General features: G+C 37.6%; 1 protein-coding gene across 5 annotated transcripts in view; it reads right to left on the reverse strand.

Annotated features, from left to right (window-relative positions):
• The window catches only part of LOC113500948 (peroxidasin homolog), a 231,512-nt gene that overhangs the window by 196,346 nt on the left and 9,168 nt on the right, over positions 1-25,998 (reverse strand). The window lies entirely within an intron of this gene.

Raw genomic sequence — 25,998 nt, forward strand, 5'->3', positions numbered from 1 at the left:
TTTAATTAATTAAATGTGTTTAGAGGATCGTCTTCATAATCGTTAAATACCTTGTGAGAGGAAAAAGGAAACATTTTTAAATCTCTCAAATTAGGGAGTTTTAACTTGAACATAAATTTAAATCCGCCAACAGTCCGCAATTTGTTGTTTCAGCTGAAAAGTTTCCGAAACATTGCAGGCATGTTTAAACTCATCCTTTTATATTTTGTCCCGGGCCGACTCGACCCTTTAGCATCCTCAATTTAGTCCAATTAGATATTTTTACAAAGAGCACGCGTCATTACCCAGGCTGGCTGCGGTGTGACGTCACTCGGGAGCAGAATAAACAAATGCTGGCAGTCATCGATCACTGGCGGCGCGTGAGATGTGTCGGCTGCACGCCACACGCTGCTCATACTCAGACAACGCAACTAGGCGTGAGGATACACTATTCTTACAAGGTTACACACACTTGGCTTATAAAGGTTAAAGTAGGATATTGTCTGTTGTTAAAAACCTAAAATTATTAGGTAGTTTTAAAAAAACAACCATCACATACTGTTACATTATGTTATTATGGTAATCTTAAAACATGAAAATTTTACGACTGCAAAGGTACATCTTAAAACGTGGATATTAGTGTAGTTTCCTAGAGTCTCTTGTCTTGAGACAAACAAAAGTCAAATTAGGTCACAAACATAAATGAAGAAGTGAAACCGAAATATATAGAGTTACACGAGGCAGCCTGTGATACTCATAAAACGTTGTTAATTAAATGTTTTACGTAGAGGAACATAAAAGTATTCTAGCAATGCGCCATTTAAAGCTCTTGACGTGGAATCCACACTTAGGTCACATTAAACCGAAAACTCGCCAAAAACAATAAGCAGTAAAGTCCACACACAGGTAAATATTAGTTATAGGATAATAAATTTCTCGGTGGCCACGTTACGGTTTAATATCCTGCCACTCGCCTAGCCCCCCCCCCCCCGCCCCGCTGCCTCTCTCCCCTTAATTCGAGAACTCTGCAATCTCCGAATAGTTGTGCCGCGCACCGCACTCAGATGCGCCGTAATCTCGCGCTCCTAACTTGAGATTGCAGTGTGTTTGTTTATTCACTTGTTTATACATAAATAAATCTTTCAATGGAATGTATGTTATGTGTGCATATACATACTGTGTGATTTTTTTTAACTATAAAATATAAATTACATTTCTGTAACACACTAAAAGCATCATTTGAAATATACGACTAAACAAAAACATCTTTGTTGTTTCATTGTTGCTTAATATAACTTTCCAAATTTTTATTTAAACTTGAAAAAAATATCGAAAGTAACTTCTCGTTAATTATTAACATTACTCTAAACACAAGCAAATATAAAATTCAGAACAAAGCGGGAACTTTTTATCTGTTTCTCTTCCCTCCATTTAGAAGTTTACATAAATTTTAAAGCAATTTGTTTAAAAACAAATTCCTTGTTAGTCGCTGTGCCCTGTCAGCGGCTGTTGGTGTCTGCAGGAGTTTTTGTGACTTTTTTACGGGAATTACTTTACTTGACAGCACTAGTCATGTTTCACTCATCACTTTTGTGTTGTTTCATATTGAAGTACGAGTTTCTTTAACACTTTTTTGTACTCCACCCGCCTGTCCTGCAATGCCTCATCAAGTAGATAATATTCTACTCTTATTATCTATCTTATTTTCAAACATACAGTTTTTGTAAATTAAAATCACTTAACATAATGCTACCAACTCGTACCACTATCGCGAACTACCAAACCCGCTAACAATTAGCAATTAACCCTCCAAAAGTTGTAACAAATATACAATATCGGGTGGTATCGGCCCGCTGATGTAGCGGCCGAACAACTTGCCTCATCAATAACTAGTTATTAGGCAACTGTTTATTCGATAACGGAGCCTAACTAAACGGGCCCAGACATTATGGAATGTCCCCCTGTAGCACGCACAGGGTTAGCTTGGCGAACCCTTACTGTCATTCTAAATTGTTATTGGCTCTCGATTGCCTTGTCTAGTTATATAATTTCATTTTCAAAGTAGCAAATTTTTTATCAAAATCAATTGGTATCATATGATTGAAATATGTTAAGCCATTTAATTATTTACTAACAGATTATCACAATAATTTTAGCACATCGATGTCTTTCCTAACATGCGCATCATTTATCGAATATTCGAACGTGTGAACTACATGATGATGCATTTGTTTAAGAACCTATTATCCAATATATACTCCTAATAAGTTTTCGACAGTGTTCGATAATGCAGTGTTGTATGTGTCTCGTACGTCTTAGTTTGTGTCAGGCTGCACGCCTCGCGCCTCGCGACTCTACCTCGCAACTACTTCGATTAGTTAATCATCTCGGAGAGATCAGCCGCGGTCACATGATGGCAGGCTCCGCGGAGATGAATCTGTTAATGTACACTGCACGTCCACTGGGAGATATCGTCTTCCCCCAAACAGCATTAAACTGTAGTCGATATTGATTTCTCCAGGTGATTATTATTCCGTTTTATTTTAGTAAGCTTTGATCTCCATTCAATGTTTTAAAGCTTACGTTTATAATCAAAGTTCGTTAATCGCGGTACTAGTTATGTTGTGTAATTTAACTATTTAAGAAGCTTGAGATATTAAATGTAAGGCTTTAGTTGTTTGATAGTTGGGTGTTTACAGGGAAATATTAATAAACAATGTACCTACCCAAGAAAACTTGTTTTATTATGCCAACGAAGCTTATATAAGTCAAATTTGTTTTACCCCGCTCCAGTGTAGCCTTAAGCATTTTATGAACATGTAAGAAAAACATTATTATATCCAAATAAATATAAAGTCTCACGTGTGGAGCTCATAAATTGTGGATTATCCGTTCTTACGAGCAATCTGGACGGAGGACAAACAGAAGCGGGCGGCGGCAGGCGGCGCCGGGCGGCGGAGCTAGTCAACCGTCCACACTGACCGCACGTAACACACACACATCGTGAAATAACTTATTATCAGAGCTTTCACCGGATTAATGTTTTAAAGCAACATATTAAGTCAATACCTAAAGTCGAAGACGAAAACAAAGAACAAAAGTGAATGAAACTGGATTTACATAAAATTGAACAGAAAAGGCAAATATACAGGATTCCGATCTACCATAATCCGCGTTTAGTTATTGTATATCTTCGGACCGATTCAATTTCATCTTAAATTTAGGAAAATCTAAAAATGTTTGAGCTCGAACATATCCGAGTGTTGAGTATCGATTGGTCTCTACCCTGAACTTGGCTAACTTTATTAGGCTAGGAATAAGCTCCCTGAAATAGCATCGTACGGAGGCATTCGACGATTGCCAGCGGAGGCAGGCTGTGTTCGTGACACTATTTATACCGAGTATTTCTGTTTATTGACTTATCGACCTATCAAACACGAATATTGGAAGTATGACTTGAATTTTATAAACATAGAGGTTTTCAGCAATAATTGTATTGCTTGTCTATCTTGGAATCTCGGCTTTGAATTGTTGTCTCAACGCCGCCATTTATTATTAGGCTAAATGTTTGAGGTTTGGCGCGCGCTACACACGCCAAGTGTTTACGTTTCCAGAGTACATAACAGCAAGTGCCGAGTGTCTGAAATAGTTAAATATAGAATATTAGTCGGAATAACATCCCAACTACAAAATTACAAAGCAAAAAAGCCGGCCAAAGAAACTAAAATAAATGTCAAGTTTTTATTCCAAATGAAAGTTATAAAAACAGACCGCCATAAACATTAGCGGGCTACCACAAGTATTTAACCCGACGTCTAGCCGAAATTGTTACGCCTAAAACAATAGAACACAACTCGGCGAAGCGTTAGATATAATAGTCACCGCCAGCATAGTTGGCTAATTAATTCACCGTACAAGAGAAAGGGCCCACGGCAAACTTCTACGTCGGACAAAAGGCATAACTTCAAAGAGCAATTAATGTTTCTGCTAAATGAGATTCTCTTAGTATTTGCTAGTAATATCGGCGATTCCGATCGCATTCCATATATTTTGGAATGGAAGTTAACGTATAATGTATGGAATTGTACTGTTATTGGTTTGCGAGGTGACTTGTGTACTCGGGGGAGTTTCGTGGTTACTATGGCGCTGTGATTTACTGGACAAACAAGCTTAGATATAAGTCACCGGCTATCTGGGACAGTAGGTACCGGTACAGACGTGGGGTATGACAATCAGGTTTGTTTTGAGCTGATATAAACCGTTTTAATGAATACGTTTAACCCTCACCCGGGACATGTTTAAAACCTTTGTTTGTATTCAAATAATGTCTAAATATAATACGGTACAAAACATTCTAAATGCGCGCAACTTTTGAGTTATTTTAAAATAGGGGTCGCAACATGAATTATATGCGTAGCTAAAGGAGGGAGAAGGACGGCGGTATAGGAGCGCGTGTTGCCCTCCTCTACACACAACGGAACAATTATAGTCCTGACACCTCATTCATTCTTCACTTCATTGTACGTTTATATCATAGCCCCGGGGAGACTAAAAATAGTATAAGCAGAAAAGTAGCCGTTGAATGTGTTTGTACAGCATTGAGCTGAACAAGTGAACGGAAACAAAGAGCGATTCAGAACTTTAAACAGTTCGTAGAGTCGAATGGAGTAGCGCAGAGATTTATGAGGCGGATAGTGGAGCAAGTGCTGCGGGGATACTCAAATATTTACGTTATTAGAGAATGTATAATAAATATTGATGTTATTGTTATCTCCTAATACGAATCAATCTTGAGGAGAAATATGCTCAACTTCTAGAGAAATGAAAAATGCGGTAATAAAAGTTGTGTCAGTAGTGCGGCAGGTATTCTCGGCAGGTATGAGACGGTCATCAAGCAGAGCCCGCAACACTAACTCAAATCCCGCACAATTATATGATATTCCGGCGTCGTCCTACTTTATGTTTATTTATTCCGAACACAGAACAAACCGTCATATACGGTGAGACCGATCCCGGCTACGATCAGACTAAATAATTCATGAGAGAACATCATAAAATGCTCTCTATAGGAGCCTGCTCAGATATTCTAGGTCTTTGTGTTAGTTACGCAGGTTAACTACCCGATAGTCGATACCGCCTTTATCGTAAAACGAACATGAAACAAATGTAAAGGTTAAAAAGGGCGGCTTTTTTGGCTTTTCGCCAAACGGATCAAGTGCTATTTTTACAATCGCGACATATTTATTTATTTATATTCACACAAATCATCATCATTAACCTAGCCTTTTCCCAACTATGTTGGGGTCGGCTACCAGTCCAACCGGTTTCAGCTAAGTACCAGTGTTTTACAAGGAGCGACTGCCTATCTGACCTCCTCAACCCAGTTACCTGGGCAACACGATACCGCTTGGTTAGACTGGCTGTTAGACTTTTTCAAGCTTCTGACTACCTGTAACGACTGTCAAAGATGTAGGAATAACAGCCGGGACCCACAATTTAACGTGCCTTCCGAAACACGGAGGAACTCGTTATGACAAAGATGGTCACCCATCTACGGACCAACCGCGTCAAGCATAGCTTAACCTGTGATCGAATCACTTATGCGGTTATAGCTTAGCCACGAGCTCCTTTTATATTCACACAAATGTCCTTCATAATAAAAAGAACACAAGTTATTTGAGTCTTTACAATATATTTTAAAATGACGTAGGTTTTAGTACACTCACAACTCGTACTCGTATGAGTTTTTTGGTGGAGAGTTAAACGAAAGGACATATGCAAATAATGTAACCACACATTTTTGCAAAATCGTTAATCGAGACATTAAACGGAGTAAGGTGTACTGAGTCCAAGTTTTCTAAGTTACGTGAAGCCAAGAAACAAGTTCCTGTAAACCTAGCGCGCTCGCGGTACTAGGTACAGTTAGTAACAAAACACGATCGCATTTTGAAAACAACTATTCACAATCATTTTCAATAACCCGTTCTTGTAACAAAATAGGCTTAGACACCGAAATTGGTAAACATATACAAAACACCAATTCATACATGACCATAAATTCTATTAATTAGTCGCTGACTGTACTATCGCATCGGTATTGCACTGACTTTTAACTGTATTCACGATTTATGTCGAGCTGCCCGATAAATTCAGGATATTGTAAACTGACGCTAGAATAATACTTCTGCAGCCGACGTGTAAGTTTATTCGATTGGCTAAGTATTAAAGAAACACATAAACTATTCATGATAATAATTAATAAATTATGAAAATTCACGAAGAAAGCAAAAATAAAGCGACCTCTATCTAATTGGTGGGTGTATTTTTCCGTGAGGTCTTTTGTGCCTGAATAATTATAGTCACTGTGTTAGTAGGCATGGCAGTGTTTGTGAACGTCCTTACTCTACCTTCAACATACTGGTCTGTTGGTCTAGTAGTTAGTGGCCGTGACTGCTCTACCGGAGGTTATGGCTTCAATTCCGACCCAGAATAAATGTTTGTGAACACGATCATTTCGTCACGGTGTCATTTGTCTATAATGGATAACATGTCGGTATGTAGAAGTGTATAAGTATGCTTATCAGTTGTCTAGAACTCATACGACAAGCTTTGCTTAGTTTGGGGCTAGGTGGGGTTGGGCAAAGGTTGTTGAATAATAGGTTAAGTACCGTTTTTTTTTTACCTACTTTACCAGTTTCCCAGCAATCCACTTAAGCACCGTAAAGAGATTATCTAAATAAAAGTATATTTTGTTAGAAATACGCGGAACGACATTGAAAAGTACATAATAACGAGTAACCCAATGTAATTAGCAATAAACAAAGCAAACGGAACAGCAGTAACGTTTTACGAGATTGCCTAACAATTGCATGTGCACACCTGCGCCCAAGTAACATGTGCCGAGTTACAATTCTGTGTGGAATATAGTATTACGTACACATGCGTGTAATGAGCTACTGTCAACTAACTCTGCCCTTCTGACCTTATATTTTGGATAAAAGTTTTGTAGACTCATAACGAAAATATAAGTTTTAGTACAATGGAATACTTGCTGTTGTCCGCGGGCCCGCTCGCTACGAATCGTAAATGATCTCACAGGAATATAAAATATATGAAAAACTATGTTTGTGTTAACCCTGATTATAAACTAGTAATACCAGTTTCGTCTGTCGTCGTAACAGGCCATATGAAAAATTAACCAGCAGCTTAGCAACCCTAAAAGTAACCATGATGCTACAAAACCTTATGCTTGTTGAGAGTTGCCAATTGTTTTTCCTTTAGCCATTTTGTAGCGAACTCTCCTTTGAAAAATACAAAAAAAATATATACAAGTAAATATTGCGGTTGAAATGTAATGTCAATTCTGTATCTTTGCATATAAATGCACTAGGCTAACATCACATATTTAGATAAGCTTCATAATTATTTAACATGCAAATGTTAGTTCATAAAGGGTCTTCAGAAGTTAATAAAAATCTTAATAAACATACTTTAACAGAAAACATGTAATTAGTTGAGTTTCTTTCATATGAAAAAGTTATTTTAAGTCCTTCACAAACCCTTTGACGCTGAGGCAAAAATGTTTCTAAAGAGGGCTTGCTTTGCTAATTAATAAATAGACTTAATTACGTATTTATTCATATACACAGCTGAATATTATCATACACTTTTTAATAAATGCTCGATAGATTGAAATGAGTATTTACTAAGGCAAGCATTGTAGAAAACATAGAGGCGTTCAATTTAAATATGATTGTCGGCGTCCTGTGATGTCTGCACAATTTATGTCAAGACTAAATTAAAATAATAGCTTTACAAACGTTAAATATAATCAAACTACGCCGAGTGTTAACTTGTAAGAATAGATTTTTTCAATTATTTCGACTGTTATAGTTACAGTAATTGCTGAAAATTTGTTTTGTTAAAAATCTTTTGTCAGCATAAAGGTTGTCTGGAAGACGTTGCTGTTAATGAAAATACCCTCTGCGCTAGTTACTATTCGATATTTCAATCTTAACGTCTATAGTGATTTGTATAAGATTAAACTTCAATTTTCAACATTCGTACAGAAGAGCGGCGGCAACCCTACATGATCCCTTTACCTTTCTACTTTTACTAATATTGTTCTCACCTGCCCACCTCCTCAGTTCACTGGTCAATGTGTAGGATATATATGTATGTCGTTTTGAGAATCTTTAAATCTTCAGGAATGAATTTACAACATCAATCTGACATTTACAACTGTTTCTCGAAGAACTGTCCAGAATAATGAGAAATGAGATACAAAACAAAGCATCTTAAGACTTGTACCGTGATTGCCTATTGCCGGTGTCGTGACAATGTGGGAGCGAGAACAAACTACTCTCCGTGTAGCGACCTCTCACGCTTGATACCGCAGCAGCCTTAGGTAAGGTGATTATACTGTTTAGAACATGGTAATAGACCTCCTATGCTGCATGACATCTGTTGTCGTGCTGGACTTGTTTTGAAAAGTTTACTTCGGTTTAGGAGACATTTGCGTTAAAATGTATTATTAAACAAAAAGTCTCTAATAAAATTATTCATCAATACGAATCAAACGCGTCAACACTCGACGGAGTTGTGTTTATATGTTACGGAGCTCTTATGGCCACTTTCCAGCTCCGCCAGCAGATTATCTTTATGATATCATCATTACATAAAATTATCTTGAAATACACATGTGAAGTGACAGCTTAATCGGATACCAGGAAATCGGTCAAACTTAACTTTATTTTTTATTTTTTATGTAGCCTGTTTTAGATCCCACTGCTGGGCAAAGGCCTCCCCCTTACTCTTCCACACTTCTCTATTTTGTGCAAACTTAACTAGTAGAATTTAATTTTCTGTAAAGATGTAACGTAAAAAATAATTTAAATCCGATTCGCTAATCGGTTTTGAAGCCTCTCGTTGTCATGGCAACTGAGATCAACAAATGTATACAGTAACATTTCTGTGAATGCGACGCAGGTTGGGTGTAGGATTATGTCAATTGAATAGGCAGGCACTTTGATCTGTTCCGTAATAACTCATAACCAGTGAATTGATCCTCGCGTTCATTATGTCGTTGATATCACTTTGTGTAGAGCTGGTTTACACTATTATATATAACGGGAAGCTTAGCTAGGTGTGCAGAGTTTAATAAACGCGAATAGAATTTCAATTGTTTATTATTTATAATGATCTTGATCGGATTTAAGGAACATTTATCAACTCCAAAACGTAAATGGTTTGCCAAGTTTTAAAACTATTTAACGAAATTATCTTTGACAATTCTTTTTTTTTCAAAGTCATTTGTTATAGTCCATTATGAATGTTTTGTTATAAATACACTGCAAGAATATTTTCATAATCGAAATTTTCTTTTTAAAATATTTGGCTTGAGCTCCGAATTTACGTGTACTTATTACAGAAATGCAAAATAATAATCCTCCTTCTGGCTTAGGCATAGCCGAGCAAGGAATAAACAAATATTTCTTAAGCAGTCGGTTTAAAGAGAACCCTTGAGACTACAAATGAAGCCTTTCTTTGCAACAGTCATGTTAGTAAATGTAAACTAATAGTTCCCTTGGAAAGCCGGTAAGCTCCTCGGAGTTATCAAGGTCGGGCAGGTGCGGTAACCCTCACACGTAACTTTGTATGGGGCTCGACACCTCTATGAGAAGTAATTGCTGCGCTGTATGGACTCCGACTCCCGTAATCCTGCAGTTACCATGAAATCCTATATAGAGAACTTTTAGAACATGCAGAAGTTGGAAAGTGTAGGAAAATTCGTCACTTGACTGTCGATTTCAAATACGATAAGTTGTGTTGTATGCTAATTTGAGAAGCCGTTGAATACGTCCTTTCACAAAATTGAATTCGTTTTCAAAGTTCATACACAAACATTCCTACTTAAATATTGTAAAACGCCAAAATTGGTGGAGGAATACATCGGGAGGAAACAGACGGTTGGATTTCAAATATTGACATGTGGAATTAAATATTGACCACATTTCAAATATTGGCTATCCCGCAGAGAGTAGGCGTGGAGATGAATGCTCAATCCTTTTCCAAAAAGGACGAAGTCTTTGTCAATCACAAAGACAACAAGCTGGTATAAAACATCAAAGTCATTGATAAATAACTAGTACTAGGTAATTTTACTGACATCAATATTTAAAACCAGGTAACCATCAAATTATTTACATTCAAACTGATAATTAAGGTGTATTTTGTAAATAATGTGTTTCTATAGAGAACAAGCCAGTAATGTGTACGTGTCTAGGTAATAACAGGTATAATGTACGGCCGCTAATCACGCCGGAACATTCCGGACTGTCACTCGTTACTATAATGATGTATCATTAGCTCCTACTTTATGTAATACCCTCGTCGTTACAATACTACCCTGTGCTGTCTCAAATGAGGTAATGAAGATGATATTTCTAAAGGTTTGAAGAAAATATTTAATTGAAATCATCTGCGTAGCCTTTTCCTTACTCAAGTATATTAGTGTCGGCTTTCCTTCTAACCGGATGCAGCTAAAAACTAGTTTTTTACAGGGACCGACTGTATATCTGACCTCGCAATCCAGTTACTCGGCAACACGATACTCTTAGCAAGAATAGCTAGACTTTCTGGCTTCCGACTAACAGTATCGACTATCAAAGATGTATAAAAGATAGTCAGGACCCACAAAGTAACGTGCCTTCCGAAACTTGATTTTATACAGGAGGAGGTAGTCATCCATGAACTGGCCGCGCCAAGCGTTGCTTAACCAGTAATCAATGAACACGTATGGCTATAACTTAGCCACAAGCCACTCTTTAAGAAGGATGTCGTTTAGTAAAATCCTAAAGTTTTGATTTTGCGTTTGAAGAGAAATCGAAGTGATTTTTTCTTTAAAGTAACCATGGTTAGTCTTTTACTAAAAAAAAATCTATTTTGTCAAGCGCCTTGCTCTCTAATCCTTATAATGTATGAGTAACATACATACATAAATAAAACATATTCATCTATTCATATACATCTTGAGGTATTGCCAAATGAATGGCGAACATTATTCAAGTAAACATGGTATTCAGTATATACCTACGAAAATGGACGACGATCCTAACAAAACTTATAAAAAGACTTGGAAAACAACGAATTTAAGTAAGTTCTTTAGCTTATTATTTCTAAGTGCTAGGCAGTGACCCATCTTAGTATTTCCCAAGTAATTTTGATTAGGATCAGCCGCAGAAGGAAAAGAAAGTCAATATATCAAAGGATATTCAGATTAAATTATTAAGTGAACATAACAATACGCGTCGTCATGCAGAGGAGGTCGCGCGATACAGACAGGGGCCCTAATTGCCTCAATACGAGCAGTAATCAAAGGCTCCGTCGGAGGCCACCATTAGTGCCTAATTACATTTCAATTTATCAATATGACCCGTCACTAATCAAACCCTGCATAACTAGCAGGCATAACTAGCAGTAATTAACGGGCTCCCATAGTGTTGCCACCTCGAAAACTTTATCATCAGATATTCACTTCTAAGATCTGTTTCATGCTCATTTCATCAAGAATTGTCATTCAAATGTTGCATTGAGAATAGAATAGAATATTCTTTATTGAACATCATAGAACGACATCAGTGAAATGAATAACATACATTGAAAACGGTTCGTTAGCATGTCTATAATGATTCCTGAAAATCGAATCAATTAAATTAAAACAAATGCTTTCGAAAATAAATACATTGTATTGAATTCGTAACGGCTGTAAAGAGACTTGTCAGTTGAATTTAAATTTAGAACCAGCTGTAAAGCCGCACAAAGCTTCATAGTAATTTCGACAAACTGCGCAGACATTTAAATGGATTCTATTCTATAGCATCGTCCTAAATTTGAAACTGAATAAAGCTGGTTCCACTGGGTTCAAAATTCGGTTGACCGCGATTGAATTTTGAATGGCGACACAAATGTGTTGATTACTAAACTACGCAAAAATGTGTCGACACGTTTTCAATAAAAACACAATATACGTACACATATGTGAGACCATACCGCAAACACGGATTGTGTCCTAGATTCGACCCTAATGAAACAGTAACGCAGCACTAAAGAGACAATCCAATTAGATGAAGTCCCCTCGACAAAGTTGGGGCACAACACTATAAGGTTAGGGCAACACTGCGAGCTACGCCGTGGCTAATCACCGGAATCACCCGGCTCCCGCTAATCACCGGCCGTCGATTGAGATTGATCCGTCATAGATAGTGCTTAATGTAATCCAGTTGTGACGGGCTCCTGTACTATACGCTAGGCTTACAGATCAACCGCAATTAGACGCCGTCTTAAGCTTAGTGTACATGTCACGTATTCCTCAAACGTGTATTTTGAAGGTTAGGTCCTTGGATATTAATTTAATAAAATGTCTTTAGAGACTCACAATAAAAAAATCTCAAAAAATAATAAATTGGATCGAATACACTGCTGCCAGTTTAAGCAATGGATTCCGAAACACGATTGGACCATTTTTACAAAAAATGATGAACGCTATTGTGTATAGCGAAGTATTGTATGAAAGAGATAAATAGACCGATTTATATATAATTTGATCATAAAATAATTAAACAGCGTTACAGAGAATCGCTCTGTAGCTACGAGTACAATATTTAAAAAGTATAAATATAAACATGAGCAAATACACTGAAAGTATCAACTTCAGTCTACCATACAAATATTATTTGCTTACCCTTAAGCAAAATGTCAGTAATGTAAGTGCGAAAATATAAGCCAGATAATAAAGGGAATTCTAAAAATGCTTGTGGCCTACAAGGTGTGTGACTAAGGTGTGACAAATATCTCTGTTATTAGAACAAATAGCGAGACGTGGTCAGATATCCAAAATGATGGAGAAACAGATTGCTCAGCAGACACATGTTGCATAAAATTAACATACGACTGGACAACATGAACCAATTACATCCTACGATATTTTTCCCTTCCGAAACTTCTAGTTAAAACGACCTAATATTGGTAAAAGTTTAGTATAACGGGTTCATTTGAAACTGTGTCACATTACTTGAGCTTCCATAATCTACTCGCCCCGTTCAATTTCCGCCGCCGGCGAACATGGCCACTTACCATAAATCACGTAATAATACCATATTAACTGTCACGGAATTATTATAGGTACTCGATAATTCTTGGGCCGACGGAATTGATCGCCATGTGGACTGCAGAACTGGGGTAACGCTCTGAAGGTCAAACGTAGTGGCCTTGTTAGGTGAGTGTCATTTTTAATTTTCGATCAAGAACATACTTTTGGGACAATCAGAATTTTATTCGAAAAAATAAATTTATAGTTGCACGAGTCCTAAAACGGATAACATATTTTTGAAATAAAAGCGACAAAATATTTTATAACCCTTCGCCCGGTATCCGAACGCCATTAAATTAAAACAATCACTTAATAAAATTGTCAATCAAGCCGGCAGCGCGGCTCCCATGACAGTCCGCCCGGGGCACCATCAAACAAATCGAATCAGCTATAACAAATAACCATAAATATTAAAGGGACCCTAATCAAAGCAAAATACCTGTCAACCGGGTTAGCACGCCTAACTTGTCTAGTGAGAAAACGATGGAATTAATTCCCCGCCCTTCGCTAGGGCTGCTCCGGATCCGGGCTACAGATTTTGACTGAGTATTCCATAGATCTCTAAAGTTATCGAGGCATCCCTTTGGTAACGATCTAGGCATCTGAAAGTTTCTTCAGGCGTAACACCTAAAATGTTGTGTTTGTGAACTAAGTTATAAAGTTTATCTCTGTGATCAAATGTCTGTTCACATCAGAGAACACATTATCTACCTAGTGCTTTATTATATGACTTGAGCTGTAAGATCAAAGGTATGAAACAAAAAGGTAATAATATACTTTTACCTAACCTAATTTGAAACTGGATAATATTAACTCTAGAGGTAGTCGCGACTTGTTCTAAGCTGTTACATACTATCATGCCTAAAGACAGCTGACGTGACAATGGAATCGTCAATAGGATTAGACAGTATGACGTCACTTCCGGATCACGTGGTCGTTTGATAGCATCAATCAATTAGCGACGTCTGATTGACGTCATCAATGATAATTACAGCTAGCCTCACCGGAGTCTAACCGACCGGGAAACAGAAAACACAAGAACTCTTCATATTTTACTTTAAGTTCTAAGGTTACGATGGAAATCCGTCAAATATTAAGCTTTCACTGTTGCTTACCCTTCTAAATTAAATTTGGCAGGCATGGCCCGCGGCTCTGCCCGAGCAAACCTTTGGATTTCCAATCAAAGAACCCCAAAACCCTTGTCTCTAGGTCAGTCAAACTCCTTTAGAACGAGGTCATCATTACTTAACAATTTACTTTAGAGTACACAGCAGCAACTTTTTTCAAACTAAAATATCTTACTAAATATTATGCTTGCTAGTTGGTTCTTCGCCAACCCTACTGCGACAGATAAAGTGATCCCTTTCCCCTTACACCCCCCCCCCTCCTCCGACCTGAACGCGGTTGAACATTATTGTGAAGTTTCAGCCAATTAGCGAAGACGTGTATGACATTACGACTAGAGCAGGCACCAGCACAGACATGTTTAGTGGGGTGACGGAGATGGTATTTAAACGATTTTATTGGTGGTACTTGAAAGTTAGATTATATATTATTATTATTAGCAGAACTCCCAGTCCTCAGCTATAGCGATAAATATGTGACGGGTTAGGATTATGTGGTATTCAGCTTTGGACGGCTAATCAAATTGTTTTTTATATCTACCAATGGTCAAATCTCTTGACTCACCTGTTGGTCTAGTGGTAACTTGGCCAGTTACCACCTGCCTAATGTCTTTACGTAGATCGTGGGGAACAGTATAAGGTTGGTTTCGTTCGAGGATAGATGGCGTTGTGTGGAAGTTGTTGAACAAAACATTTTATTAAATCCATAAAGCTTGTTTTCATACATTACATTATTCCAGCGGTCATTCTGATACTGAATAATTGTTGTTGCTATTTTAAATCAGCTTTTTCATATTGATCACTGTTTCATAAATGAAAAAAAAAATGCCTTTTCTCATAATATATTTTCGCAAGCCTTACAAATCACTGCCTTGTAAGAAGTTTGTATTAAAATGATTGGCTTCGTTGTCTTTCGCATTCGCTATTGTTAAACAAACAATAGAACACATTTATGTTTTCATAATATCAATACTCGTATTGTCAAATTCTTACAAATAAAAATGTGCTACAAACCATAATAGAAAAAATAAATATACATGTTCAATATTTTTAAACTAAAACAAAATTCATATTTAATTTATTCAGTACATTATACATGCATAATATCAATTCCGGAAAAAAACAAAAATAATAGCCAATCTTATGAAATAAATATTGTTTGAAGAGATTTCAATATAATAATATGTACTTTTTGAACTGCCGCAATTTGTTTTCACATCCTGTTCCGCGATACGCAAACTAAATAAACATTAAACAAAATACAGCAAAGCTATAAATACACCGCGTATTTATTGTTCAAGCTATCCACAAACGAGGCGGCATCAAAGAGATTTTGATCAAAACGTACGAAAAACGAGAGAGCTTGTGACGTCACCGGCGGGCCAGATGCGAATATTCAAGAGTTGTCTGTGTCGGGAGGGAAATAGTAGAAACTGAGACGTGCTGTGTTAAACTGCATGGTCAGCAATCAGAACTAATTGAAAGACATAAGAAGGCAATATAAGTTGTGAATATATTTTTAAAGCCACATTTAAAATAAATTTTAATACCACTTCATGGAATAAAAACCTTCTTAAAACTCATTATTATTATTTACAAATACATCCCAATAAATTCGATTGAATAAATAATTAAATCTGCTTCACTATAACATGCATTTACAAATGAAAGCAGCGATCGAGTCTAAAATCTTCGCTAACTAGTATCAAAAGGAGCAGCGTAGCATCCTCTTATTGCACATTAAACTTGTGAAAGCCTCTTCAAACTTCAAATTTACCAACATCGACTTAGCGTGTTGCGGCACGACAGCTCCGCGCCTCTTGTCTTCGAGAGCGTGAATCGCAACTTTCATATAAAGCCGATACAAATATAAAGTTTCACCTGTTTCATAAACGTATCGAGACTACCAATCTGCTGTGCCTAACTTTGATCCTGATGTTTTGATTTTAACCGAATCATATTGAAACATCCTATCAATTCTAGATTCCGGTAAACAAATTACGTGTTGCCAGTATTGTTTTTTTAGTTCATTAAAAGCAAACAGAATCTGCGTATAAAATGTACATTTTCTGAACTTTCATATTTCATCAAGCTCCAGACGGCATTCTTTTGTTATTTCATTTAAAGTGCTCGTTACTTCTGTTGTTTAACAATTATCTGCGGAAAAAAATCTTGAGACATTTTCCTACGAAACATTTTAAAATACCTGTCTTAGGCCGCATTACGGCCGTCGAGAACTTGAAATGCCTGTCAAATGGCAGCCCTAAGAGCAAATGAAATGTCCGGGGACAGGAAAGATAGAAAATGTCGTGACCCTCTTTCATAAGGCTGGCCGAAGGTTTGCTGCGTAATGGGCCACTTTGCTACATCTCTATAGTAATCGACAAATGCCTTCTCCATCAAGTATTTATGTAGTTCACTATATAAGGACACTATTATGGTGATGTTTATTTTACTGTCAAATGAACGACATTATTGCTCTTTATTGATACGTCAACGAAAACGATGGCAATGTAAAAGAACTTCTGGCACAGTTTTATATCGAAAAGTGACTTTATGTTGCAGCTTGACATCAAGTTATAAAAACAATTACTGAACCAATAAAATATAAATACTCAGTGATAGAGTTCGATTGTAGAGTTCAAAAGTGTGTAGAAGTTGTTATGAGCGCGTCAGTGGGCCGCGCCGCGCCGCAGACGTGCAATAACTCAAGCAAGTATTGTACAAGTTGTGGAGAGACAGCGAGTGAAGCGGCCGCGCGTCGCCACTGTACACCACTATTTATTTACAGAGATTTATGGATGTGCCTGTATGTCCGCGACTTGTATTGTGCAGAACCACCGCGCAGGCTATGACCTCGATCGATTCCGTTTGTTTAGTGATAAACGTCTAAATTGAAATTAATTAATTTTAGTTGTGTCAGTTAGTAAACTAAACACAAATCAGTGGCTGCCTCTGATGTGTGCTACCGTGTATTGTGAATGAATCAGCTTTATAAGAACGTGTTCCACAAAACATACTTTGGTAAAGCAGTCCACAAAACATTATTTTGTGTAAAGGTTTTAAGCAGACTACAATCGTTCACTCGTGTAAATACATTTTCACCGTACTATTGGAAGCTTATTACATAAATAAGACTACGGCTCCCTGTAATAGTTTACAAGCAGAGCCCCGGCCGGCGTCATGTCGAGCGGGACAGCATTATTGTCACCGCTAACACTTGTTTGGAAAGTTTTTATTCTCCTGTCACAAGTACAGATCGCGATCGCTGTGTAGCGAGCTCTGAGGAGCTATTTATTTTGAAAGATTTATGAAGCAGCCTTTTAAGTTTAAATAAAAGCTTTCTATTGGAAAGTCAAAGGTCCATTGCACCAGTGATCGGGTGTAAATCAATATAGATTAATGATGCTTCGTGAATTCACTAAATTGTTATAGAAAGGGGTATAAATGTTTTAGACAAATTGTTTTAAAGTCGATAAGATATTTTAGTTTTAGAGAACAATTACAAGAATGTCGTTGTACAGAAAATTGAGAATTATTAGAAATAGTTTAACTGAATTATGTGTCTGATACTGTATTAAATGGTTCACTGTTATTTAAATGTAAATTAAAGTGGTAAGGTAAAACACGTCACTCATATGTTATCATTCTTATAGGTAGGTTATATACAAGAAAACCAAGCCTCTCTAATCTAGAAACGTCTACCGTATATTTGCGAATGTGTTACAGGAATTAAAACATTAATGTTTGTCGCCGAGCCTCCGGCGTGTCATTTGTGAGACGCAAATATGGCGCGTGTCGGGTTAAGGCGAGGACGCAAACACTCGGCAAGCGGGGTAATTGCCGTGACAGCTACCACGCGATGACGTCACATACCACTACCTAGATTTAAACCATGTTCTTTATACATACTCAGTTTTACTTGATGAACTCATTTTCTATATATGTACATTGCTATTCAATCAACATAAAGACTATGAATGTTATAGGTTGTATGCAGATGCATGTAATGTAAGAGTCAAAAATATGGTTTTTCATCGAAACGAATGGCAATGGTTATATTTTTTTTACCTACTAGAGTAAATCTAAGGTATAAAACAAGAAAAATATTACAGAGTTGAAAAGGACGCAAAAATCTAAAGAGAAACTCATTAGTACAGCGAAACCAAAAACAAACCCATTGAGAGTATAATGTCGCCAGGTATCGCAAAAATCTAAAATGCAGTGAAACATTTCACAGATCCCAAACCTCTGTCCACGATCCGACTTCGCTATAAACGAAAGGTTCGCAACTAAACAAAAAGTTGTAAATCCATGGAAAAAGTGCCGTTAGCCTTTAAATCCACTGCAGTATTAGGTATGACCACTAAACCGAATTTGATTGGGTTTGGCGTGCGCCACCGCTGCACCGGCCGGCGGACGGTTTTTAAGGTCTTTTTGTACGAACGACGCATCAGTATTTTTAATTGAATGCAGAGATGAATTGTGTATTATGCCTTCATCGGGCGCTACCTAGGCAAAGACGCGAAGAAACATTATATTGGTTTTGCACTCGACAGACAATCGTAACAAGCTCGTATCCTCCGTATCTCGGATGGCACTTCATATTGTGGGTCCAGCTGCTATTTATACATCTTTGACAGTCTTTAGAGTAAATCAAAAGACCGAAAGTCTGACCAGTATTGCTAAGGGATATCGTATGCCCAAGCTTCAAACACTGGTACTTAACTGATCCGGTTAAACTGGAAGCCGATTCCAGCATAAGCAAGGCTGATGATGACGAGTGCAAAACGAAAGCATATACTGACATAACCGTATAACCTACGTATATATGAGTATGTATATTGCTGTAGACAGATCAACAAAAAAATGTTGGACAAATTGGGTTTGTTTGAAGCACGTCAAGGAAAAATAATAACTTGAGAAGTATCACAAATCCCGCAGTCCCGGGAACTGTTCTTGTTATGTTAAACTTACTTCTAAACGAGACGTCTTTTCGAGAATCTTTTAATAAGTTTACGTGTCTTATACACAGTTGTGACTCGCTTGAGGCTTAATTATAATGATTTCGTTTTTTGCTGAAGAATATCTCTTGGTTTCCTTTGTACGAATCAAAACAAGGCTTTTAAATCATTTACTGGTTGAAGCCAATCTGAATCGAGATCATACTAATACATGGCGTGGTAATTAAATTTACTTCCAGAAAATGTAATGAAAATTTTCCATGAGAAATGATCTCATAATTAAAAGGGAGTCCGAGTACAATTCCACGAACTTCGTTTAATAACCACTATATTCAATTTCATCTTTATTAGTAATGTGAAATGAATAGCGAGAAGTACTATATTAATAAGTATTCTATGGAATTAGGTAACAAGGTAAGAAATGAAAAGTCGTAACTGTGAATGGGGGGGGGGGGTGATAGCCGGTGATGGTTGCATCCTCAGCAGTAACAGGTCATTAGGAGGGCGCCGCGTTTTGAACAATCAGCAAAATGTAGCGCTAGTGCCCATTACCGTGTTTTAATATTCCTTCAAATCTCACAATTTAAGAAACGTTTTAAACGACCATTTTATGAAATTAATTCTTTTTATTGGGATGTCACCTGAGCCAAACGTGAAAGATATATTCTGAAAGATAACTTTAGTGAATAGACATAAAAAATAAATAGTGATAGAAGTGGTAGTAAATCAGTCCACATTTCCTTTGCCTTCATAAAGCCGGCAGACAGAGAAGGAGATGATCTGAAAAGGGCGCTCCTATCATGAAAACGAGATAAGCCAATGTCGGGTTACATAAACCCTTATTGAACGTAGCCTTTTGCGATAAGATTTTTTTAATTTATTACCCACACGCTGAAAAGACTCTAATTTATATCCGTCGTAACATACAATCCAGCTATTTGCAATAAACGCGTAAACGCCTCCGACCTATTTCGCTGCCCCCCCCCCTTCACTCATTTAGGGAGGAGGTTTTATTCGCGTTGCCAGATGTTAATATTTCTGTTTATTTTACTTTCCCGTGTTTACGCGAGTTTTTAAAGGGTTAAGTTGAAGGAGGGAGACGGGATGGGAAGGTATAGAGTGTTAATTAACGAGTTTTTTTTGTTTGTTGCTCACCGGAGTGGAAATAAGAGCCGGCTGAACGAGCCGCCTTCTATTCAGCCTTAACCTGATTGTGCATTCCGTTTTACGGTTTGCCAACATTATAAATAAACCATAGACATACCTTCACGGCACGTTCAAGGTCCACTTTTTAATTACCGCCACAGGTTGTAAAACGAGAGGATCGCAGTAAAACAGCACTCAGTTATGTATTAGAGAATCGCAAATCAGACGCCTCGTCAATATTGTATCAGCAACACCGGTCGCCGGTCTTAAACAACGCGAGTATAACAAATTATCTTTTTTATATCTATCTGTTTAAGTTTGATGAAAGTTTTCCACTCAGACGTTAATAATTTAAGTAAATGTTAAACAAACAAATATGGAGCAATAATAAGCAAACATTATGTTTATTACAACATTATCTCAATAAAACCGTGGTAAGATCTCAAAATAATGTAAACAAACACTTTATATTTCCAACACAACGCCCCCACTAATCTTGTGTGTTCAGCCCAGCGCTGGGCACTCAGACAAACAGGCGGACTCCATGACAAAATCTCTTTAATTAACGCCCGCCCTCCAGTCACCAGCTTAAAGAAAGCCAAATATTCAAACAGCAGTAGAGAAGCGACTTAACACAAAGTACAAAGTTTTTCGGTATTTTTTCCTGTTGGCAAAGTTTTCAATTTGAAGTTGGCAACATTAGCGGACCGGCTGCAATTAACTTGCTAATTAAATCGGTAATTCATTGTCTTGCTCATGGATTATGGAGCCAGAGACGAGTGGGTGTCAAGTTGTGTTTGAGTTTTAATGAGGATTGCGCGTTAGATTACTCTTGTTATAATGTTTTCTCATTGTCAGATCATAACTTGGGGGTGGAATACTGTGTGTGGCAAATCATAATTAAGTACCTCTTATTTTATCAACAAACTTGAAATTCATCAGTAGCGAGAGTATTAGAACAACACTTGTCTAGTTCAAATATTGAATCGAAAATCCTTTATAATACATCGTTCATGTGGAAACCATAACAATACCACTAAAACTGTATTTGAGGTCAGGAGCAAAGAACAATAACACGATTAAAACCCTGCCTACACCGCCACCTACTAAGCTGGTTCAACAGAATCCATTAAGAAAAACGAGGGCGATAATAGTTAACATATCGACGATATACTGCTGAAAGGGGAGACCGGGATCGTTAGTACCCACATTCATGGTTCATTAAAGTTGGACAAAGGTTTCAATGTGACTCACAACTTGAACCCTTTCCTTTGAACCTGCAGAACTGAATGCCAAAGATATTGATCAGCTGAGGTCCTGTGGTCCTCACTCACTCGACAGTGATATTGGCTCAAATAATCTCTTTACTATCAATACGAAGGTACTAGTTCGAAAATCAAATTATTGGATAGAGGAACCCTCGTTCACGTAGGTTCTATATCAAAAGAAAATTTGGTCAGCAGTCCGGTTTGAAACGGTAAACAAAGTTTTACACGAACGTGTCCGTGTCGGCACGGGTGTGACCAGCACGACATAGTGATCAGTAAGCATGACTAGACATTAGTGAACGTGTTAAACTATAAACACGGATTACGATCACGATACTGACTAAACACTTAATTTATTAAATTAACGCGTCTTTATAATAACCGAGGCGACGTCAGCGACGTCTAAACTCCTAATCATTGTAATGAACGCGGCGCTTGACGCGTTTGACAAAATAATATTACTTTTATCAACTAGATTGATTAGTGTTTGAAAAGCGACGTGTCACCCGGCCAGCTAGCTCCCAGTTAACAATATTAATAGTGCTGGTAACGGTGACTGGTGGAACGTTAACTAATAGTTAAACGTCATTGGTGCCATCGACCTCCAGCCGTTAGTTTCAGTTCAGTAACAATGCCGGAATTTATGTATGTAAAGGCAATAAACGCTTTTTTAGGTTGATTCAATGTAAACTGTTCTTTCGGAGTATCATAGCTGCTTTATGTAAACACACACACGTTCAGATCGAAAGTATTACATAAACACAAAGTATATATTTATTTCATCATTTATTTACCTTAACAGAGAATAGCTATACACCCAGCAAATTTCACTTAACCTACAAATTCAACGAACAAATTAATGAAGAGCTATGTTAGGTTACTCGTTAGGTTGTTCATTAAAATCATAAATCTGTTCAGTGCGGTGATAAGTTCAACAAAGTATGCTATGAATATGTGGGGCCTGATCCCTTTCATAGCCTTCAAAGAAAATATGTTGAATATTGACAAACTAATATGTAACCTTTGTGACCTCGTCAAATACCCTGAGAGCACAATCAGTCAACACAAACTCGTCGTGAATGGTTCACAGAGCGGGCGGCAGCGCGCGGGTCACGGCGGGCGCCCGCTCGAGAGCCTGTATTGTGTGAGTCCCTGGGGCTCCACTTGGGACCCATTGTGTCGTCAGGATATCACCACATTATTCACACATACCTTTTTCTTCAAACATGCGAAAACATATATTTGGAAAGTGGAAAGTTTAAAAGCGTTGTTAAACATGTTGTATACGATATCTATGTAGGAAAATGAGGATAACTCTTCGATCGAAACAGTCAATAATGTTTATCTACATACACGATCATTATGGAACAAGCAAATTGATTACAACAGCCTGTAGCACTTTCTAAGATTAGATTTCGAAGCAAGGCTGTACTAATCAGGAGGAGAATCTACGTTAGGTTTTTCCGATCAATAACGATAATCGTGAGCTGTCAACATTACTGCTGCTCCATTTATTGATGGCAAATTTGTGAGCACTCAAATAGAGAGAAGGGTCACCGATGCCAATAACCACTTTACAGAACATTTTACTGAGAATATACCAAACATCCAGCCTTCATATCAAACCCGTGTCAATTTGCCAAAACCTGTTCTGATCTAGCAACCCCGCGACATTGTCCCTGTCTTATTGTTGGCACTCGTCGCCGGAAAATCGCCCCTAAGCGATTTGTCCTTGCACCCCTCGATTACGGTCAGGGAGCCGCAGTTTCTTCTTTCCCTTTTTATGCGACATAATGACAATGCCGGCAGACAGGTATTCCGTTCAAAGAGGTAGCTGTGGGCTCAGATTATATTCACGTTTCCGATAAACCAAATAATAATTTGAAAAGGGTTCAATTATAGGCTCCAGTATAAGACCTTGAGAATCCCAGAGGAGGTTTCATCCTTTTTTATGTTTATAAAATACGTTGCATTCACGTTTATTTAATGTAAAAGCATACATTACATTCCGGACACATCCTGTTAACATGTTCCAATCCTACTTTAGATCTCTATCGACGATAGAAAATTAGTAGTTATTCAGTTCTGCTCATCTTTGATAAGTGCTTTGTATGGACTAAATGCTTTCACAGCCGCTGAAAACTAGAGTTTTAACTAACTTGTGAAAAGTAAAGGAAATGAGAGCTTATTAGTTGTAGAACAAAGCTTTTGTCTGTGTTTAGATGCTAGTCTGGATGATATCCAGCCTGTTATAACACCGTTTCTCCAACGAATACTTAACAATTTTTTTAATGACAACGTACACTTATTTCATCAAATTGGGGTAAGAAGTTTAGTTTCCAAGGAACATCACAGGCTATACCTATGATCTTACAAATCCTGTTTCTATTTTATTGCACACAAAAATGCTCATAGACACAGCTTTTATGTCAACATTACTGTTCATCTTGTAGTTCATGTCTGAGCTCTTAAGAGCCGCCTCTTATTTATAGGTACTAGCAGCACCACAAAACTATGTAATGCCTGATAAATCATAATCATGCTGTGCCCTTGCTCTCTTGGAAATTGCTATACTTTAGCCAAACGACAACCACTTCCAGAAATCTCACTCCGTGCAATTTACGATGACAAGCTTTACCAGACAGACAACGAATGAAAAACATAATATCTTCAGTCGCATTTTCACAACTTGATGAAAATATGAGAAAATATTCTTGTAAAAATAAATTCAAAAAATTGCTTGCAATTTGTTAGAAATAGGAGTAAAACTGAAAGATTTTGTGAAGATTTGATTTACAGATGTTTTTGAAGTTTCACACAAAATGTTTCGTTATGAAATTTAGACAAAAAAACAAAATGTGTCGGACTATTAAAGGTTGAGGGCCAAACTATGATATCCTATTGATAAATAACCACATTTTTTTAAGTGGCTAAATAAAGTTTTGTGTTATATCTCTTAATTCCCTTTGTGTATTATACAGTCATGTATTAGCAGAATTATTATTTCAGAAGGAAATGCTGCGAATGTTACTCGTTTTAGCCTTTAGGATTAAAGTCTAAATAAGTTAAGCAATTTATAACCAGCTAACTACAGGTAGGGAAGTTCTATGTTTTTGTGCATTGCTTCATGAAACTAAACGAAAGCTTTCCAAAGTGAACCTTCTGCTGTACGTAGTGTGTAAGTGCTATAACTGCGTGTTTTTATGTTTAAACTAAGATGGATGAGAGGCGTGATAAAGTATTGTACACACATTTTGAGGATGAAAAAGCCTCGTTTGGCAATGTTGGTTTTAACAAATTGTTAGGTTATTCACATGTATCTCTGAAAAATACTTCTATAGTACGAGCCATGTTTTATGATCATAGCCTTAATGGATCATACTGAAAATGACATTAATTTCGAATAGTTTTATAGGTACATGCTCTATAGGTATCAGACTGTAGGGACTAAGTGCGTGTAATAATGTAAAGGACATCAAAGCCAACAATCCTGTTTGTCGGAACTTCAATGAAGGGTCACAGTGGAATCCCATAAAGGCCATGTCTTTACTTGTATTTTGGTCGCAGAAACTTTTCCCATTAATGAATAAGTGACGCAGTTTGATGTTGTGACGTTTGATAGGATTCTGCATCATTAAAACCCTCATAACTTTGAAACTGCCGAGTGCTTTAGTCGAGAACTTCCCATAACTTATTTATTAGAATTCTACATAGGATTGATCAACATCGTCGGCATTCGGCGAAGCGGAGATTCCCGAACGGATCAGTGACGCGGCAAGACGCTCGTCCCTGTGACGTCACGCCACGACCCGCCGTCATCTCACGCCTTTATAGCCGCTCCGTCACACTTCCACGTTTACGATTTAATACTAAAATAATGATATTCTCTAAAGTTTGCCATAACGAATTTTGCCGGTGTAATCAGTTGAATTTTATTGTCCCCAGTCCGGTAGTAGGGCGCAGTTTGTGCGCGAGCCGTGTCGCGCCCAGCCAGGCCCAGCCCGGGGCGCGGAGTCACGGCGCTCCTATCTGGAGGTCCGCGTCCCCAACTTTTTACGATTAGGTAAATTTTATCGAGTTTATTCATAGAGCGAGCCCTCCGCGCCCCACTACCAAACGCTTTTCAATTTCAACAAGGATCGCCCTTTCTATTGGCGCGGTGAGGAAACTTTGGAGATAAAACAATTTTTGGCCGGTTGAGCATCAATTCCGCGTTTTATTGGCCATTTTAGAGCCGTGCTCGGCAAAATTTGAACATGAAACCCTTATCGCTCGAGTGTTTTGTCGTTACGACAAATAAAACCGATGAATATGAAAAAGGCTGAATAATATTTTTTGTTCGTTTATTTTCTAGATGTTCATGTGTT

Source organism: Trichoplusia ni, chromosome 15 (genome assembly GCF_003590095.1).
Source record: "Trichoplusia ni isolate ovarian cell line Hi5 chromosome 15, tn1, whole genome shotgun sequence".
Classification (NCBI taxonomy): Eukaryota; Metazoa; Arthropoda; class Insecta; order Lepidoptera; family Noctuidae; genus Trichoplusia; species Trichoplusia ni.